A 9,011-nucleotide genomic window follows, 5' to 3' on the forward strand; every position below is an offset into this window, starting at 1 on the left:
GCGATGTCATTTATTACACAAAGGCCAAGAGGTGGAAACAACGCAAGTCCATGGATGAAAGGATAAAGGAGATGTGAATTTGTATGTACACAATGGAACACGATTCAGTCATTTAAAAGGAGAAGGAAATCCTGCCATTTGACGTGGGTGGACCCTGAGGGTGTTAGGCTAAATGAAATAAGTCAGAGAAAGACAAACATCATATGATCTCACTTATATGTGAAATCTAAACCAAAAACAAAAACCACACCCATAGCCGCAGAGCAGGGAGTGGGAGGGTGGAAAATACAGGCAAAGTGGGTTAACAAGTACAAACTTCCAGTTATAAAATAGATGTCACGGGGACACGGGGCTTCCCTGGTGGTTCAGACAGTGAAGAATCTGCCTGTAATGCGGGAGTCCCGGGTTTGATTACTGGGTCAGGAAGATCACCAGGAGAAGGGAATGGCAACCCACTCCAGTATTCTTGCCTGGAGAACGCCATGGACAGAAGAGCCAGGTGGGCTACAGTCCATGGGGTCGAAAAGAATCAGACACAGCTGAGCGATTAGCACTTTCACTTTTCACAGGGATATATTGTACAGCATGGCAACTCTAGCTAATACTGTACTGAATATATATGAAAGTCACTAACAGAGTAATATTAAAAGTCCTCATCACAAGAAGAAATTTCTGTAAGGTGACAGATGTTAACTAGACTTGTTATAGCTATGTATACAGATGTTGAATCATTATGTTGTACACTGAAGCTAATATAATACTATATGTTGGTTATACCTCAATTTTAAATTTTTCATTACTGATTAATTTTAAAAAGGAATGAGGGGCCTTGCTGTTCTGATATACAAAGATCTCCAAGACATACTGTCCCAGGACAATAACAAGATGCAGATTGGTATGGATAGTTTGTTACTGCTTGTGCAAAAAGGAAAGGAATGGGATGTATTTGTATTTACTCCTGTATGTTTTTAAAAGGAAAGATTCATATGAAACTAACAGCAATGCTTACCCATGGTGAGGGGTCACTAGACAACAGGGGACAATGGCAAGAGAGAATCCTTCCACAGAATGCTTCAAAACACGTATTAAAAAATAAATACATGAAAAGGAATAAATAAAGCACATATAAAATCCACCATCTTTAAATTTTCAAGCACAGTGGTTAGGACTGTTAAGTGTATTGACATTGCTTTGCGATGTGCTGAATGTGTTTTAGTATTACTACTTCAGAAAATTGTCGAAGGCTTCCCTGGTGGCTCAGTGGTAAAAATCCTCCTGCCAATGCAGGCGACATGGGTTCGATCCCGGGTCAGGGAAGATCCCACAAGCCTGCGAGCAAGTAAGCTCATGTGGCACAACTGCTGAGCCTGCGCTCTAGGGCCCCGGAACTGCAACCACTGAAACCCTTGCACCGCAGAACACACGATCTGCAACAAATGAGAAGTCCACCACGATCTCTAGCCTGAGTGGGCCCTCTCTCTGCAGCTAGAGAAAAGCCTATGCAGCAAGGAAAACTCAGCACAGCCATAAACAGATGAATGAATAAATCTTTCAAAACATTGTTGAACAACATACATGTATTGCTTGTTTTAAAAACTAACTTTAAAATCATTATACCCAAATAACATGAATAAAGAAAATCACTGTATTGGGACAAGTTGAGGGAAAAGAACATGTGCCTTGAAATCAGAATGAATTGAATTCCAAGCCTCCCCCTGCCATTTACCGGTCTGGGGCAAATCAAGTAATCCTCTAAGCCTTAGATCTCCTCTTTCTTTAAAATGTACAGAAAGAAGGTGCCCGCACAAAGGGCAGTTGTTGCTTAGTTGCTAAGCCATGTCAGACTCTTTTGTGACCCTGTGAACTGCAGCCCACCAGGCTCCTCTGTCCATGGGGAATCTCTAGGCAAGAATACTGAAGTGGGTTGACATTTCCTTCTCCAGGGGACCTTCCCCACCCAGGAGTCAAACACACATCTCTTGCATTGACAGGCGGATTCTTTATCACCAAGCCACCTGGGAAGCCCCTTCAAAGGGCAGTGGTGAGTTTTAAATGAGAATTCTCATAATGTCCAGGTGTACTACCTAGTAGGAAGTTTCCCATCCACAACCAGTTATTTTTTCACCATACCTGGAAGAAGCCTGGACAAAGGGGTACCTTTCAGGCCAGTGCAGTGGTGTGCAAACTTTGGAGGACAAGAATCACTTCAGGGGTGACTTCCTGGACCCAAACCCACTGCCCCATAATCTATGGCTGAGACCAGAACACTCCAATTCTTTTTTTTTTTTTTTCCATTTATTTTTATTAGTTGGAGGCTAATTACTTTACAACATTGCAGTGGTTTTTGTCATACATTGAAATGAATTAGCCATTGATTTACATGTATTCCCCATTCCAGTCCCGCCTCCCACCTCCCTCTCCACCCCATCCCTCTGGGTCTTCCCAGTGCACCAGGCCCAAGCACTTGTCTCATGCATCCAACCTGGGCTGGTGATCTGTTTCACCCTAGATATACATGTTTCGATGCTGTTCTCTTGAAACATCCCACCCCCGCCTTCTCCCACAGAGTCCACAAGTCTGTTCTATACATCTGAGTCTCTTTTTCTTTTTTTGCATATAGGGTTATCGTTACCATCTTTCTAAATTCCATATATATGTGTTAGTATACTGTAATGGTCTTTATCTTTCTGGCTTACTTCGCTCTGTATAATGGGCTCCAGTTTCATCCATCTCATTAGAACTGATTCAAATGAATTCTTTTTAATAGCTGAGTAATATTCCATGGTGTATATGTCCCACAGCTTCCTCATCCATTCGTTTGCTGATGGGCATCTAGGTTGCTTCCATGTCCTGGCTATTATAAACAGTGCTGCGATGAACATTGGGGTGCACGTGTCTCTTTCAGATCTGGTTTCCTCAGTGTGTATGCCTAGAAGTGGTATTGCTGGGTCATATAGCAGTTCTATTTCCAGCTTTTTAAGGAATCTCCACACTGTTTTCCATAGTGGCTGTACTAATTTGCATTCCCACCAACAGTGTAAGAGGGTTCCCTTTTCTCCACACCCTCTCCAGCATTTATTGCTTGTAGACTTTTGGATAGCAGCCATCCTGACTGGCGTGTAATGGTACCTCATTGTGGTTTTGATTTGCATTTCTCTGATAATGAGTGATGTTGAGCATCTTTTCATGTGTTTTTTTGCCATCCGTACGTCTTCCTTGGAGAAATGTCTGTTTAGTTCTTTGGCCCCTTTTTTGACTGGGTCATTTATTTTTCTGGAATTGAGCTGCAGGCAGAACACTCCAATTCTTAACGTCCGCCACCCCCCACCCTCATTGCATCGAAATGGCCCACCCTCCCATCCCCACCACAACTCAGGCCAAAGCAACAGAACGCCTAAGGTGGAAAGCCTGTGGTCCTGGGGGCATCCCAGCCTACAGCTGCAAAACCTAACTGGACTTTGAGCTGTTTGCTTAAGTTTCCACTAAGTGGAGGTGGTGGGGTGCTGGGGGAGGGGCGGGGGGCAAGAGGCGGCAGGCCCAGGCCGGTTGAAATGGAGATGTCACTCTGGAGGCAGAGAAGTTCCAGCCTCCAAGCTGAGGCTGCTAAGAAAGCGAGCTTTGGGGAGCAATTTCAGTGTGTGTTGCGGCGGTTGGAGAGGGGGGCTGCCCTTTCTGAACCTTGGATCTTGCATCGCCTTCCTCTCCACTTAAAGTAGCAAAAAGAATGCACTGTCCCAGTTAAATTCGTTCATCATCCACTTACTGAGCTTCTGACGCAGCTCCCCAGCTTGTCTCTCCACACGGTGGACGTGGCGGGGGACAGACCCAGTGCCCCCCTTGCTTGCCTGAGGCTGCCGGGTGTAAGCGTTTATGTCAGAGAAAAGTAAGGCGGGACGGGGCTGCTGCTGCTGCTGCTGCTGCTGCCCACTTTTCTTCGGTTCCCTCCGAGGCCCGTCCCGCCGTGGGAGGCTTTTTTGCCTATCACCCGGATCTGTTTACTTTGCATTCCCCTTCGGCCTTGCCACCTGCTCTCCAAAGAGCTGCGCCTCGGAATTCCCCTGGGATTCTCATCCTCTGCCTCCGCAGGAAGGGCGCTCGAAGTGGGCGGTTGCACTGCGCCATTAGAGACAGCAGGTGGCGCCCTGGGCTTTAGGAGGCCTCGAGTACCAGACTTTCCTAGAGACAGCAGAGTTGCCCCGTGCGGAGGGGCCTGAGAAAGGAAGCCAGTGTGCACGTGAAACGTGAGGTCGGTTCCCGTTACACCGTCTCCTGGTATAAGCTCTAGAGCTGGCAGGAGAGGGGAAGGAGGAGGCGTCGGCTGGAAGGGCGGCAACCTCCTCTCTGCAGAAAAGGGGAACTCAGCACAGCGCAGAGAGGCTCACGTAGGCCCCCAAGAGGAAGGGCAGAGCCCAGATTCCAGTTCTGGAGCTGGCTCGAAGACCCACCGACTGGGCTCTTCCCAAAGATTTCCGCTATTCGCCCATCCCTGCTTACCGGACGGTGTGCTGGATTCTGAACTAAGATGAGCAGTTCCCACATCCAGCCCTTTACATCCCTCTTCGTGATTCTGGCCGTTATCTCCACATCACCCAAGTTATTATCTGGTTAACATCTGTCTTAAAATCAACTCACTTTTTAAAGTTAAATATAATTACACAGGAAATATTTTATTGCTGTAATAACTAGAAGCCCGATATTTCTTGCCAAAACAGGACTGTAAAAATAAATAGTTAACAATTATGATTCCTTAGAGGTCTGGCTGTTTCCCGATGAAAATTGTTTGCCATAGCAGCCGTGTCGTGTTTTACACACTTTAGGAAAAACTGGGATTCCAGCACAAGTTCTCGCAGGAATTCTGAATGAGAGGAGACAGAAGTAGGGATGGGGGAGAAGGGGGGCAGGGGGAGCTGGAGACAGAGGCAGCTACACTTTTTACCCGGATGCAGAACAAAGAGAGCCTTGACGGATAGCCCATGTCCTTCCTGCAGTGTGCACATATTTCCGGAAACTGCAAGTTATTTTTTACTCTGGAAAGCTGGAGGAAAAGGGTGGAGGCCTGGCTTCCTGTGAGCCTGCCCCACCCTGGAGCTCTTATGGAAAGCAAGATAACATCTCAGGGTAAGGAGATCCTTAGAGTCGCCCAGCCATAGTGTTAGAGTAGAGTGAAGGCAGGCCTCCACCCTTCTGCTTCTGCAGAGAAGTCTTCAGTATTCCAGACCTGCTCTGCCATTTCTGCCTCTATCCCTTCCTGGTGATGGAAACCCGATGAGTTCCTTAACCTCCCTACGTCTCAGTTTCCTCATCTGTAAAATGGGCATGACGCCTGATTCTTAGAGTTGTTTGTAGGGGCCAGATAGGATTGTTTGTGTCGAGTCAGCCAATCAACAATTTCCAGAACACCTACTATTTTAAGTGCTGAGTGCATAACTCAGTTCCTCATGTAGGGTTAAGCACGCAAGAAGTATTTGGAAAAATAGCATATATTATATATATATATATATATATAAATTTGTATAGTGTATCTTCCACAACACAGCAATTTTGGCCAATCCCCTCCTCGTATGTGGTCTGCATCCTCTGAGCGACCCCCCTCAGCACTACCTCATGGCGGTGACAGCATCCTCCCTTCCACTATGGAGACATCAACTTCCCTCTCCTTCTCCAGGAAGACAAGCAGAGCCCACTTTAGTCATCGCTGCCTCCTCCCTCTGACCCAGCCTCTATAGAACACCCTGAACATTACAGGCACTCATGCGAAGTTTGCCGTCTGAAATCCCACTGCCCACAGAGCTGAGACCAGAGGTCCCACAAAGCAGACTCCGTTTGTTGGGCCATCTTGTTCCGAGAGCCTAACCAGCCAGGTGTGAAACCTGATTACCGTGCACAAGGCTGAGTACCCAGAGGCTCCCCATCCGACCCCCAACTTGGTGGCCTCCCCAGCACTTGATCCCACGGCCCCTCCCACCTCCCCGGCTCAACCAGGCCGCCCACAGACAGAAAATCTAATTACCAGGATGCTGAAGCCCTTGCCTCTGTGATCTGGAGACCTCGTTTATCAAGAAACTGATCATCATCTGGTGACTTCCCATCACATGTGAAATGAAACCCAACACCCTTCCCCGGTTCACTTGGCCCCTATGCTCTGGCCACTGCCCACCTCTCAGCTTCAATCCTTTCTCTTCTCACCCTTACCCCCCAGCTTCAGGCCACGGGTCTTCTTGTTGCTCTGCAAACACACTAGCCACTCTCTCTGCCTAGAAGCTCTTCTCCGGATGTCCCCATGGCACCCCCATCCAGATTTCCGCTCAGATGTCAGCCCCTCCAAGAGGCCTTCCCTGTCCAGGCTGTGTGTTGTTTCTGTTGTACCGTCACCAAGTCGTGTCCAACTCTTTGCGACCCCGCGAACTGCATCACGCCAGTCTTCCCCGTCCTTCGCTATCTCCCTGAGTTTGCTCAAACTCATGTCCATTGAATCAGTGATGCCATCCAACCACCTCATCCTCTGTTGCCCCCTTCTCCTCCTGCCTTCAATCTTTCCAAGCATCAGGGTCTTTTCCAGTGAGTCCTGAAGGCGTCTTTTGGGCCTAGAAAAGAGAACAAGTCTCAAAGGCCCCTTGCTGAATCATCTAACTTCAGAGAAAACAAAGCATAACTTTAGTTCCACCCTGATGCTCCAGGCCAGCTGCATCTATCTGGGACTCATCTCCCCCTGTCCGGAAACCTACCACCCCCTCCACCTGCCCAGAAGACTTATCACCCCCTGCCCAACTACAAGTCTCATCTCAACAAAAGAATACTCAAAATATCCCGCCTGATTGACGTTTCCCTTATCGCTTCCACAAACCTCCCTATAAGTATGAAGCCTCCCTGATCCCTTTCGGCGCTCAGCCTGGTCGTTAGGCCGACTGTCGCCCCTCCTTGCCTGAATAAAGGTAACCTACTTCTGTTGAGGTCGTCTTTCCTTTTCTGCCTCGCCGGAACTATGCCTTACAAGTCCGTTCTTCGCATTGAGTGGCCAAAGTATTGGAGTTTCAGCTTCAGCATCAGTCCTTCCAATGAATATTCAGGACTGATTTCCTTTAGGATGGACTGGTTGGATTTCATTGCTATCCAAGAGATTCTCAAGAGTCTTCTTTAGCATCACAGTTCAGAAGTATCAATTCTTTGGCACTCAGCCTTCTTTATGGTCCAAATCTCACATCCGTACATGACCACTGGAAAAACCACAGCTGTGTCAAGTAGCACAAACACAGCTTCTCCTTTGCAGAACCCTTGTCACTGTTGGGGCACTCTTCTCCATTTTTTATACTTCCATGTGGAGGGAGACCAGCAGACCGTCTCTCTTGGCTCACCTCCCTACCCATCACTCCCTGTTCTCTGCGGGAGAACTGAGTTGTCTGATGGCAACTTTGGAAGACACCGAACTTTGGAAGACACTGAACAAGCTCAGCTCCGCCCCCTTCTTGGGGAGCCAGCCTTTCTGCAGAAAGCAAGTCCTCTTCTCTGTTCTCTGTCTCATGAAAGAGGCCTCCCACCTGCCCTGGCTGGAGGGGGAAGAAGAGAAGGCCTGAGGGTATCTAGCTGTGCCAGTCACTGGGCTCTGTCTAGTTCATGAGTAAAGCATTATCTAGACACATCCTTCAGTCAACATTGCTAGTTATAAGCTTAAGTATCTATTGCTCTTATGTTGACCTGTCAATTGGTTATGGATTTAGATGTGTTTCTTTTACCTATCACTGCACAACAAATCACCCCAAACTCAGTAACTTAAATTAAGAATGTACTATTTTTCATGAGTCTGTGGGTTGACCAGATAGTTCTTTTGCTTCCCAGGTTGTTAGTTGGAATGATGGACCAGCTGGAAAGTCCAAAATGGCCTCACTTGCATGGTTGGTATTTGGTGCTAGCCACTAGCTGGGAACTCATCTGGAGCTGTCTGCTGGGCCTGGGAGGGAGCTGTGGGGGAGGGTCTTGGCTTTCCTCCATATAGCTGCTTGGGCTTCCTCTCGGCATGCTAACTAGGCTCCAAGTAAGACTGTTCCACAAGCAAGTGTTCCAACAGGAAGGAAGTAGAAGTCGACGATCTTCTTCTTGTAACATTTTTATTTATTTACATATTTATTTGTTTTTAGTTTTGGTTGCACTGTGTCTTTGTTGCTGCGAGCAGGCGTTCTCTAGTTGCGGTGAGCAGGGGCTCTTCTTCATTGCAGTGCTCAAGCTTCCTCTTGTGGTGGCTTCTCTTGTGGTGCATGCGCTTAGTTGTCCCACGGCATGTGGAATCTTCCTGGCCCAGGGATCGAACCCATGTCCCCTTCATTGGCAGGCAGATTCCTATCCAGTGCGCCACCAGGGAAGTCTGCCAACACTCTTCTTAAGAACTGGTTCTAGAAGCCCTGGATTATCACTCCTACTGAATTCTATGGGTCAGGGCAGTCACAGAGCCAGCCCAGAGTCTTGATGTGAAGAGCAGTTTATACATACAGGGAGGGAAGGGCCAGAATTGAAGACTACTTACCACAGATGGGGGATGGAATATTGAGCCCTCCAGATTCCTACAGTTACTTCCCCACACTGCGTCATTCAGTAATTCATTCATTCATTGTCTCTTCCCTTCTACAAGTTCACGGGAGCAGACATGTTGCTTTGTTGATCGCTATAGTCCCAGGACTCAGAACAATGCCTGACACGTTGTAGGTATTCAGTAAATATTTGCGGAATGAATGAATGAAACAGTCATTCAACTGCCCTCACCAACTACAGGAAGTTGAACAGGCCAACAAGAATTCACGAAAGAAGTGCGATTTAAGCTTGTATTTAAAGGCAGGTAGTCCTGGCAAGATACATGTTCTACAGACAGGTTGAGAAGGAGCAGTGATGGGAGCTGAGTTGCTCAGCCACTTGCCTGGTGGACACATGACTGACCAGGACTCCCTTGAACCCTGCTGTTCCACATTTGATACAGACAGGAGAGCAAATTAAAAGGAACTTAGGGAGCTTTCATTACACTCGAT

This window comes from Odocoileus virginianus, chromosome 20 (genome assembly GCF_023699985.2).
Source record: "Odocoileus virginianus isolate 20LAN1187 ecotype Illinois chromosome 20, Ovbor_1.2, whole genome shotgun sequence".
Lineage (NCBI taxonomy): Eukaryota > Metazoa > Chordata > Mammalia > Artiodactyla > Cervidae > Odocoileus > Odocoileus virginianus.